This window comes from Coturnix japonica, chromosome 35, assembly GCF_054131305.1.
Source record: "Coturnix japonica strain WE chromosome 35, WE-NBRP24, whole genome shotgun sequence".
In the NCBI taxonomy this organism is placed as follows: Eukaryota; Metazoa; Chordata; class Aves; order Galliformes; family Phasianidae; genus Coturnix; species Coturnix japonica.
Genome location: NC_140697.1, coordinates 4,547,508 through 4,553,507, shown reverse-complemented (window position 1 = coordinate 4,553,507; position 6,000 = coordinate 4,547,508).

Here is a 6,000-nt window from a genome sequence, read left to right as displayed (position 1 = left end):
GGTTTCTATACCTGTGATATTGGCACTGATGTTGCCAAGTCAAATGTCGGCGTTCAGGGTAAGTACTGTGGAAAGTGAAGGAGTGCTAAAAGCACATTCAGTGTGGTCACTATGTCTTACACCTATTCCCCCACGAGCCTTAATAGTTTCTACAATAGAACTGTATTTCTGCAATTTAGTGCAGTGATGTCTGGAAAATTCCCATTGCTTTTGAAGTAAATGTATCTCCTTTTGCCATGAAAATCACAAAAAACGTCAAGAATGTCCTGGAAATGTTTCCTTTCTAAACATCCCTAAAATGGAGAAATGGTTTGAACACCAGTAGGGGTAGGATGGTAACAAATTAGGAAATAGAAACATTTAATGTCTTGTCGTAGGCAAAACCCTTTTTCTCACGCAGCATCCTAGAGTTGTCCTCTCTGTTAGGTTTTTCCCTCTGTAGCTCATTGAATCTTCATTGTGCTCCATGGACTGAGCTGCTCTCCTTGTAGTTCTTCCAGAGCAAAGACAAGAGATTCACGTCTCTTTTTTTTTATAGCTTTCTGGTAATTCTGAGAGGAGAATGTCTTAGAGAATACATCAGTGAGGAACGCAGCCATGATCTGCAAATCCTGAGTTCAAACACCAGTACTGCTACTCACATTGGTCACGAATGCCTTTTCTCCATCTAAACCTCATACTAACCTATCTCTTATCTTCCAGAGCTGAATATTGGCATTAGCAAACGGCTGAAAAACAATGAAATCCAGGAGGTAGAAGATTGCACTTTTGAATGCATTCTGTCCCATGAAAGCATTGATGAGTTCAAGTGGACACTGAATGGAAGCAGAGTGGAAAGTGGTGGGCGATTTAAAGCTTCTAACGTGGGTTGGTAAGAGACTCTCCTTATCAAAAGTGTGACTCCTACTGACTCTGGGGAAGTCGTTTTTATTGCCCGTGGTCTAACCTCCAAAGCCTCTCTGTCTGTGAAAGGTAATGAGATGGGAGAGATTCTGGGGTCTGATTCCTTCAACTGTCTTCTGATAAGATTGTCATGAGAGCTAACTCATAATATGGTTAAAGTGAATAGCAACCTTCTACTTGAACCTTGAAGCACTGAGAATTTCTCTTAAAAATAAGTAAAAGGAGGAACCATTTTACACAAATGTGAGAAATACCCAAAGCACTGGGGTAGTGTTGGCAATGAGCATCTCACTACAGCTTGTTCCATTACCAGTAAATCAGGGATGATCTGTTGAGACAACTGTGGGAGCAAATATCCTCTAAGTATAAGCTGAAGGGATGGCCTTCACATCATCTAGCTGTACAACAAATTCCTATCTAGAACATGTGCATCTGAGAGCATCATCTGAGGCTCCCAGTGTGATGAGTGGAGAGAAGAAAGAGGCAGTTTTCAGACATGGTTCATCATCCTCAATGGGGTAGATTTAAGAGAGAATTAATGGTGCCTGGAATTCTATTGTCTGTACTTTACAGATTACTGCTGGCTGTAGGATGGCGTCTGTTGCAAGTGCCTCTCTAACTTATCTCCAGCATGTAGATGCGTGTATTTTGAGAGAGGCATCCTACCCTAAGTGTATGTTACTCAAAAAGCATGTTTTCTTTCAGAAAAACCTACTGAGGTAACAAAACAGCTGGAGGATAAGACAGCAGCAGCAGGGCAGGACATCAGCCTGAGCCGTGAGCTGTCGAAACCGGATTTGAACATCAGGTGGTACAAGGATGGCAAAGCAATCAGAAAAAGCCAGAAGTACGACTTGCAGCAGGAGGGAACTGGGGCCATTCTGATCATCCATGACTCTACCGCCAAGGACAGCGGGGAGTACACCTGTGAGACAGAGGACTCTGAAACAAAAGCCAGGGTCACTGTGCAAGGTGAGTTGAAAAGCACACTGGGGAAGGCATGTAGAGAAGTCGAGGTAAATATCTGCAGCCTGTGGGTGATGTTTTTCTCTTCTGTTTCCTTGAGCAGGATCAATTCTTAGTTTTCAGAAAATATGGTGGATTAAAATATTTTAGTTAAAATAATCTCTAAACTGAATGATAAATGGCATGAGAAAGCAAAGCTGAGAACTAAGCTCCAGAAGAGAAAACAAAGTCAAGTATGGCATATTTAGAGACAGGTGAAGAACCCTTGAGCGTACTGAGGAGTACTAGCATACTCTGGAATGTCTCTTGGGCACCCTACAGCACACATACTTGCTCTGGGGCATGTCTGGATGTCTGTAGAGCTAATTGCAGGGCCCTGAGAAACCTCTGGGGCACATTAGGGGGCACTGGTTTCCATGTGAGTGTTTCCAGGTTCCCAGAAGTCAACAGGGAAGCCTTTGGAGACCCCTTGGGAAGACTCAGTGGGGCCCTAGAGTGATGTAGCAGCTTGTGTTGGTTGCATCTGCTTGGCAGGGAAGCGAGTTCCCTGGTGGGAGCTGACTGACTGGGAGGTGATTCCCTTGGTTTAATTAATTTAATTACCTGGATTATAATTAAATAACACTGTTCAGCGTTCAATCAAGATTATATTTTTCCAAAGTACTGCAGTCGTGCATCTGTAGCAGCTTTCCTAAAATATATCGAGTTTATTCAAAATTCCAGTGATGCTCCTAAAGCACTTGAAGTGCATTTGAGGTGGGGAGTGACAAAACAGCTCTGAGAGAATCATCATCAAATCAGAACATTGGAACGGTAACTAATAGCAGAGATTCTGATAAGAATATTTAAATTTTCAAATTACCTTTTTCTAAAGTTGTATTTCACCAAGTTTCATCAATATGCACACTGAAGAGCTGACTTGCTATGTTTCTTTTTATAAAAAATCATGTGTTACAATTGAGAAAAGAAGGTATAGCATGTAACATCCTCCAAGTAAAGTGCAAAAAACATTTCTTCACAGTTCCAATTAATGTCTTATGTTTTGTTCAGACTCACTAAATGATGTATTTCAGGGTACATCACATGGGAATATAAGAAGACTATTCAGAACAGGAGCTGCAGAGCAAGATGAACAGCATGTGAAGGTAAGGCCGGGAACCAAGGACACAGCTTTTGTGTCACTCAGCCACCTGTGGCAGAGGTCAGGATTTCAGCAGGGATTTCTGCAGACGTTCCTTGAACACCCCCAGGGTGGGTGACTCCACCACCTCCCTGGGCAGTCCATTCCAGTGCCTGGCCACCCTTTCTGAGAAGTAATATTTCCTAATGTCCAGCCTGAACCTCTCCTGCCGCAGCTTGAAAACATTCCCTCTAGTTCTATCAGTAATGACACGAGAGAAGAGGCCGACCCCCAGCTCACTGCAACCTCCCTTCAGGAAGTTATAGAGGGCAATGAGGTTTCCCCTGAGCCATCTCTTCTCCAGGCTGGACATTCCCATCTCCTGCAGCCTCTCCTCATATGGCCCCATTGTGCTCCAGACCCCTCACCAGCTTTGTTGCCCTTCTTTGAACACGTTCCAATGCCTCAGTGTCTTTTTTGCAGTGAGGGGCCACAAACTGGACGCAGAATTCGAGTTGTGGCCTCACCAGTGCTGAGTACAGGGGGACAGTCACCTCTCTGCTCCTGCTGGCGTCACTGTTTCTGATGCAAAATGTATGTAAGTGTCACATGTGTGACATCCTTCTTGATGGAGTTCTGTGACTGGAGTTCAATGGATTTGAGAGCTGACTTGAAGCCTGTGGGCATCACCCAGGAGTTGGGGTGAGAGGATGAGGCGTAGGAACAGGAACCTCTTTGGTCGTTATTAACTCCCAACTTTTTGGTCAGGAATCTCTGTGTGTTTCTTTATCATGTAAAGAACAGAGTCATTGTGCAGCTTGTGAATGAATTGATTCACGCCTGCTGATTGGTGCTGTTCTCTACAGGGAGCTGCAATGGAAATGGACACTTGTGGTCCACTGTCCAGCCGCCTCCCGTGTTGGATTTTCTGGGCTTTGAGACACGTCTTCCAGATGCACTTTGTGTTATTTCTGATGTGTGACCTGTTGAGCTCCAGCCCCAAAGGAGGATTCAAGTACTACCATTGGGAATGTAGTATTTCTTGCTAAACAGAATTCGTGTGCACCCTTGTCTTTCGTCTGCACAAAGGATCTTGTAATCATCTCTGTCTGTGTTTCTTTTAGACCCAGAGATGGAGCAGAGAGGAACACAGACTTGGGTGAATCTTCATTCAGGAGCAGGGACACGTCATGCTCATCTGAGGTGTCTGGCTGACAGCAAGAGCAGAGAGGTAAGTTTCATAGGGTCGCGTGCCCATTTTATTTTATTTTTCATTCATGATGCATAGAGGCGTTCCCCAGACAAAGTGAGCATTTCTCAACTGGACTTTCTAGAAATGAGCTAGGCAGTGAAAATGGGTTTGAAGCATCCCTAAGAGCCCCGCAAGAGAATGCTGAGAGTTAATCTGGCACCCTCCTTTGGAAACGTCCGTTGTCTGTCAGCTCTTCAGCTGTGCCCTAACACCTCCCATTGCGCTGCCACACCAGGATAGAATTCCAAGCCCACACTGAGTCCTGGAATGTTGAGGTGCCGTGTTGGAATCAGATGTGACCACGTGGTCTTGGCTCCCCGCCTTGTGGGGGGTCATGGTGGACCAGGCTGTTGGCCGTTGGTGATGTCATAAGCGGCTGGAATGAGGGGAGGAGCGGTGCGTTCTGTGTTCCTTTGTGGGTGAGCTAGTGGTCGGAGTGGTTGGTTGTCTTGTTGTTCTTGTGCCTTTTGTGCCGTTAGTTAGTTAGTTTTGTTAGTTAGTTAGTTTTGTTAGTTAGTTAGTGTTGTTAGTTAGCGTTGTTAGTTAGTTACTGTTGTTAGTTAGTTACTGTTGTTAGTTAGTGCCGTTAGTTAGTTAGTTCCGTTAGTTAGTTAGTGCCTTTAGTTAGTTAGTGCCGTTAGTTAGTTAGTGCCTTTAGTTAGTGGCTTTAGTTAGTATCTTTAGTGCTTTTTCTTCTCACCGTCGTGTGCAGCAGCTTGTAGGTAAGCTGAGCTGACGTGGGATGGATGGGTGGGCAGTGAGGTGTTGAGAACTGCTGGCTGTTTGAGCTCACAGCACCGTATTGCTTACTCTTGACCATCAGACGTAATTTTCCCCGGTACACACGTTCCAAAGGGGGTATCAGTAAAGTTGGCACCTGTCCCGTGCTTCTTCCATTGTCTTTGCTCAGTAGTGGAAGCATTGTAAAGTTGCTGGGTGGACAGGCATCACGTAGCCTGAGACTCAGCATGTCTTGCAGCAAGTGGGTGGGACAGTTGTGCTGTGTGTGTTATTCCATGACTGTCTTAGCCCTGCTCACTGACCTGCTCTTTCTCTCTCCTCTCCTCACCCTCCGCCCACTGCCTCGGTGCAGCTTTTGCTCTCATTTCATCCGAGCAAAGCGACAAGGAACTGCTGCAGATAGCTTGAGGTGATCTCACTGCCAGGTACGTGCCATGTTTTGTCCCCCCGCATGGTTTTGCCGCAGGGTTTGCGCGGGTAGCTCTGAAGAAGTCTGTCCATACTGTGCTGTGTGAATAGAGAAAACAGAAGTGTGTTTCTGCTCTGTTCCAGCTGTTCACACTTGCTGTGATGGGTGCTGCGTGCAGTGGGATCAGCCGTGAGCCTGAGTTGGCGGCGACGGAGGTACAGTATGAAGCTCTGGCCGGTCTTTTTTCCCTGTGTTGAGCCATTAGAAGGAGCTGCAGGTGTACTCTCCTGCAGGAAAGAATGGGCCAAAAAGGGCCTGGCCACTTGTCTGTGCCAGTGCCATTGCTGATTAGTCTGGGTAGAGAGAGATGCATCTTTGCATGGCCTGGCAATGCACGCCAGAAAGGGAAATAACTGTGATGAGACGTGCAGCTCCTTCTGAAGTGCTCCTGATAAGGACGGAGCGCATTTGCTGCAGCTTTCTTTGCAGATGTGCTTCTCACCTTGAAATCCTCCTGGTTTGTCCTCATCTCCTGACCACGGCCTGTGCTCTGTTTTGCAGGCTGATAACATGCGGGAGCCGCAGCTGGTGCGTGCTATGTCATCTTTA